Source organism: Garra rufa, chromosome 5, assembly GCF_049309525.1.
Source record: "Garra rufa chromosome 5, GarRuf1.0, whole genome shotgun sequence".
NCBI classification, from domain to species: domain Eukaryota; kingdom Metazoa; phylum Chordata; class Actinopteri; order Cypriniformes; family Cyprinidae; genus Garra; species Garra rufa.
This window is the reverse complement of record NC_133365.1, coordinates 27176502-27183153: the sequence shown is the minus strand read 5'-3', so window position 1 is coordinate 27183153 and position 6652 is coordinate 27176502.

Below are 6652 nucleotides of genomic sequence, written 5' to 3'. Positions count from 1 at the left end.
GGGTAAATAAAAAACAATTAAATTTTTAACACTATTTCAAATGTGATTTATAAGATTTGTTGTATTTTGAATTTTTTTTTTTTCTTGTAAAAGGCAAAAAGTTGATCACACTGATTTCAAACTTAAGGATTCATTTGTTTGAATATACATTGAACCAAACACTGTCATAACATCTTAGTTGATAATTCAGTATACTTTATTTTTGACAAAACATCCCATGTTTCAGTAGTGACTGCACATTTTCGGTATTGACAGTAATGTTTTGGTATCGACCACATTACATTACAGAATTTTAACCCACATACTAAAACATTACTAAAAAATTCTAAAATACTACAAATTTGCATAACCGCACTAAAATTTTGTCACTACCGAAACAATGATGATGTTTCGGTCATGACTGTTTTAGTAGTGACAATTTTATGAGATAACACCCAAAATAACAAAGATGCCACTACCAAAACTTGTCACCGAAACAAATGTTTTGTGACTGTTTTGGTAGTGACAATTCTAGAATCTAGCTCAAAGATGCTAATCAGTACATGGTTAAATAGCACAGTTCTAAACAGTAGTACACATATAAAAACTAAATGTTATGGAATAACTCCCAAAAGAGTGTTTAATTACAGAAAAGTGGTGTTCGATAGTAACATTCTTTAAAGTTACACACAGATTTTACATACTTTTTAATACATTTACCTCAAAATGATGGGGTCTATCTACTCACTACGTAGATATGAGAGAGAGTGACACAGGAATATTTCCTGATCATAAATGTGGGGGTGTATAATTATACAGTTAAAATCAGTCTCGGCCAGTGGACTAAAACATGAACTGTTTCAGTAGTGACATGAAAATGCAGGACACATTTTTTTACATAAAGTTTCATAAATTAAAAAGAAAATATAAAAGAAGAATCTGAACTTTTTTACTTAAAAAAAATCAAACAACAATGGAATAAAATGCAAAAACTATTTCAATATTATTTTCATAAATTCAAATTTGGGGGTTAGGGTGCGGGACAGCCACCTCCCAATTGAAAGTACCCACTAAATTATGATTTTATATATATATATATATATATATATATATATATATATATATATATATATATATATATATATATATATATATATATATATATTATATTATAAATATTATTGTGGGTTTCAATAGATAAAAGGATCTTAGTAAACATCTAAAATTTAAATACTTAAATGCTTTTACAATGCGTGTTTTTTTGCTTGTGGGACAGCAGTTTGCACCAATTCTGTAGCATGGCCCAGGTATAAGTATAAAAGTAAAAATCAAACTAATATTCAAATGGATGCCCTGGTTCACATACTGTTGAAATTATTTTTCCCCTGAACCTGGAATGTGATGATGGTTGAATGTGATTATGGAATGTGATGACTGATATCTAACCACGTCTAGTCTCTTTACCTGTCCTGTGAGCACACACCTTTTTCAGACACTTTCCCTCTTAAAAAATCTCTCCGAACCTGCTTCTTCTACATGGTAACCCGGATGAAGCGGTCCACTGTTAATCCACCAACAATCCAGAGGATGAGGGAATGAACACCCCAGCAAACAGGGGACGTCCCCCGGACGTTGCGAACGTCCGTTTAGGTCCGCAGTACGTCCGCTTTACAACGTTCGCTGGCGCACGTTCGGAGGACGTCCGGATTTGGTCCTATTTGTAACGTTCGCTGGCAGACGTTTTGGGGACGTCCGAGTTTGGTCCGCTTTGTAACGTTCGCTGGCGGACGTTTTGGGGACGTCCGCATTTGGTCCTCTTTTTGACGTTCGCTGGCAGACGATCTGAGGACGTCCGCATTTGGTCGTCTTTTTTTCCCTATTTCGTCATCCATACTCATCTACCATTTCCATAACACTTGAAAAATCCAGTCTCCCATGCACCTTGTAACTAAGATGAAGTTCATTAAATTAAAGACACAATTAAACTAAAGTATAAACTCATATAATAGCTATGTTATTACTTTAAACAAAATCCCTTTTATTTAACTGTGATAATGGAATACAAAATGAATTTTTTTTTTTTTTTGCAGATTGATGTTAGGCCGGCCTATTTATTTATTTTTACTATACTATAAATAAAATGTATAACTCTCTATTCTTATTCTATTTTTAACAGAAAAAAATACCCCTTTAAGACTTGCACTCTATTAATTTTCCAACTGCTTGATTTCTTAAAACAAAAACTAACACTAGCTTCTTTATTCTTTTTGCATTCTATTTACAAACAAAAAAGGCCTCTAAACTTGCTCTATTCTTTTTCAATTCTAACTGTTTTCTATTTATTATATAATTAGCAAAAAAAAAAACTTGCCACATATATCATTGCTTTTAGACTGTCATTTAAACATCATTCCCTATATGCATAAAGAAAAGTAGGTTGCTCTAAAAGTATGTTATAGAGTGATGAATGCAGACAAGAAAACATGAAGAATGGAAAAGTGGAAAATAACACAGGTAAGACAAATACATTTATTCTACCTATGTACATATCAAACTGTTGGTACGCCAATAAGAACAGTTATTTAGAAAAAAATATTTTTTACGTGCTATACCACCTGCAGACAAAAAAAGTGTAATACATTACAGCCAAATTGGGATAGGCTACAAGCAAGTGTAGATCAAATGAGCGCGTGATCAAGTGACATCACTTTAGGGTACGAGCAGGTATCCATGGCAACGCTCAGCTGCTTAGTAAATGACAGTTAATGGTCCTCCCGGTTATTTCTTCAGACACGGTCTTTTGTTTATAGCTTTCGTCGGTCGAAAAGGTGTTTATACTTTTATATTTGTATACATTATCTACCGTAATCACTTTGTATCTGGTAATGCTAAAAAGTTCGTTTTCTGAAGTTGTCCGTCGTGTATAGCTGCTCCCGTTAGCATATGTGAACACGTTTGAAGCTAACGTTAGCATGTAAAGGTGAAATAATTAAATGTACAAATTATTTACAGAAAATGAGCTTAAGTATTTCATTTTCATGTGGTAAAAATACACACAGAGACGCCAATGTGGCAAAAAGCCTATTTGGGACGGATCTTCCTATAAGGACCGCCTCGTCTAAATCCAAATTCTTTACAAATTATTTTTCAATGGACAAACTATAGTCCTTCTAGACATATAAAATCATAACACTACTGCATGTTTTCATTTTATTGTTTTAGGATAGAAGATAACGGGAAGAATTGCCGTCGGACTAACCCCACAGCTGGCAACCACACTCACACTACGAAAGAGCACTTAACCTTACAAATGTTCAATTTAAATAAACCTATTTTAACCTACAACGTGTCTGTTGTCTATGATTAGCCTAAAAGTAAAATAAATTGACATCCATATAACTTAAAATGAAAGTCCCCTAAACGTCCCGAATGGCAGCTGCAGGACCTGTGAACGTCCCCGTGAATGTCCGGAGGACGTCTTCGCGAACGTCCGCTAGACGTAAAGGGGACCCTAAAAAAGACGTCCGGGTCAAGTTCGCAGAGGCCTTTTAGGGGACGTTCTGGGGACCTATTTTTGTTAGCTGGGACATTCCTGTCCCGTGTTTTTACGACACACGTTTTCACTCGCGACTTAAAACGAAACTCGGATGAAAAACATAGCTGCTTTAAAACACAGTACAGATGTTTATAACAATAAGTCGCTTCATATTATTTAAAGACAAGCCTAAGAAAGACATTTTACAATGTACTGTTAAAATGAAGAGAATGCGTGAAGCCGCATTTTCCAATGCTTCCAATCCTCTTTCTAAGATTTTATTATGTATTACTCACCACCAAGGAAACTGTCGCGATTAAACTGTCGTTTGGCACCTTGTAGTTCTGTATCTTGTTATTTCCCAGTTAGACTCAAACTTCTGGATAACTTATCCCACATCACAACTCCCAAGGCGTAGGTTTGCTGTGACATTCAACGTAGGCAAACTTCAGAGGCCGAATCTACCGTAAAGCCCCGAGAATGATCCGCAGCAGAATGAATACATAAGTGCTTATGCATCTAAATTTTACTCGCCACTTCTGGCGCTTGTAGAAATGTGGCCCGTTTAGGGAAATATTTCATAACATTCTCTATAATTCTTGGCTCATTTATTGAAGCAAATATACCTGGATTTGTCTCTGCCGCAAACGTCCCACATCTCCACCGTAATTTGCGTAGATGCGACGCGGGAAGCTGCAGCACTGATAAGCGGTGTTTTATCAGAGAATCCTCAGAGGCATTATTGAAGAAGCAACTGTACTGTTGAAACAGTTTTATGAAAACGCAAACAATACACTGAAAAAAACCCACATCAGAGGAGAAACTCAGAGAGCGTGGCCCACAGGAAGCAAACGCGATAGAAACCTCAGGGTATGTCAGGAAATTAACACTATCATGGCTGACAACAGTACAGGAAATGAAGAATTGAAAATATCACTTAGATTAGATTAAACAATAGGCACTGTTAAACTGTTAAGTCAGAGTGGTTACAAAGATGCTATGTTTATTGTAATTTATCCTTACACTTTGACGCCTACCCAGGGCCGGAGTGGGACTCCTTTTCAGCCCTGGAGTTTCAAGCCTTAGACCGGCCCACTTTAGTTCACGACTGACTATATTAAAATGACGTCATTTCCAATTCAGTGGAAATACAGTAGCCTAAGTGTTGCTTCACAGTGAAGATTTATTTGAACAGTTAACACAATGTAATGTTTAACAGTATCAGTATCTTTTTTCTGTTAGAATTAGTGCTCATAAATATCCAAACCTTGAAATTAAAAAATATCAAATAAATACAAATATATATTAAGCTATATGTATAAAATAAAGATTAAAATAAAATGTATTAAACTTTCTAATTACACTATCATGTCTTTTTTTTAAGTAAACAGCTGCTTTATAAGTTCAAATATTTTTCATAAATGAGAACATTAAAGGGTAAATCTCCAACACTATTCTTTTAAACATCACAATGTCCTTTTCTGCAATATCTGAATATATATTCTGTGCAAAATTGTTCACAGATATCCAGCCCTTAAACACAAATAAAGAATAGAGCAAGTATTTGCAGACATCGTTGTTTTGCACTGCTCCTAACTAGCTTGACGTTAACCAGGGGCGGACTGGGACAAAATTTCAGGCCGGGAAATCTCACACTTATCCAGGCCATCCTACACCAAAATTTGAAACCCTGGACAACAATATTTTTCATCATCACATAAAGAAAAGTTGAAATCAACTGGGTAAAATAATTAAATGCTATCTCTTGAACTTCCAATTTGCCTTTTAATCTCTTTTAATCTCTCTGTCTCTCATGTGTGTTTACTTTTTTAACTAATTTTCTTGTATCTGTCACTTTTTTCATAAACACATCTCCACCTTTACAACCAGCTATACAGTACAGATCTAAGGTTGGTCTTTTTTAAAGAAGACAATCAGCAGATTATTGCAGAAATACTGAGACCTTTTTAAAGACATGTTTTTGTCAAGATTGTAAAAAATTGTGATTTTGTAAAATGACACTTGACATTGCTGCTAAGGGGGAGGAGACAGCCACCAGGATGGTTCTTGAGCTTCTAAGCTTTCAAAATTATATATAATTTATGATTAGTACTAAAACATTTGATTGAGAAAAGGGCAACAGAAAAAAGAGGGCCACTACATTAGGACCATGTGTTATTGTCGTAATGTTAAAATTAAAACAACAACAATTAGCTACATCTTGAATATATCTTTATTAAAAAATCTTAAAACTAAACATGTTTTGCATTATAATGGGTCATGTTTGGCCCTAAGGAAAATTAACCATGATATTATTGAGCCTATGGTAAACATAGTAACCATGTTTTTTTGTTTGTTTGTTTTTTAGGATTGATTCCCATTAGTATAATCAGAATTTTATACCATGGTGAAACTATAGTGTAGCAAAACCATTGTATATTCTATAATTATTGTATAACTATAGTAAACATGTTTTGTAAAATCACAGTTAATTTTGTATAAGGGTAGCTCCCTAAACCTGTTTTAAAACGATATTTTTATAGATTAACATTTGTTAGCTGTTCAATACTTAAGTAAACAAAGACAAAACTACAATAGTCTGTTTACAGATGTAACTGACCTGCACTTTAGGTCCTAAACAGGACAGATTTGTCTCTCTGCTCCACCTGGGCACTTCTACTTCAGTCTCGCGTCGTTTTGGCGGACGGCGGACGCGCGGATGCGCGGAGCGCGCGCGAGACAAAACGCGTGCCAGTCAAGACTAACCGATTTATAATTTATTAGAGTTTTATTATTGAATGGCTAATTCCGAAATAACCACTTTAGTACATTAGGCCGGCAACAAAAACAATAACAACAACAATATTAAATAATAATAATAAAAATTGGAGGGTAGCGGGCCAAAAAATTCTCCCGATGGACAGTCCGCCCATGGCGACTGCTGTGAGTGCAGGCAGCTATGGGACACCGGCCCTCGCGGCCAAAAAAACGGACCGGCCCACCGGGAATTCTCCCGGTCCTCCCGATTAGCCAATCCGGGCCTGCGCCTACCGATGAAAAATATCAAGACAATGCTACTGTAGCGCCATCATTAGTAAGCTGTACGTACCTGTCGAACCGTTGAAAAGTTTCCACCCA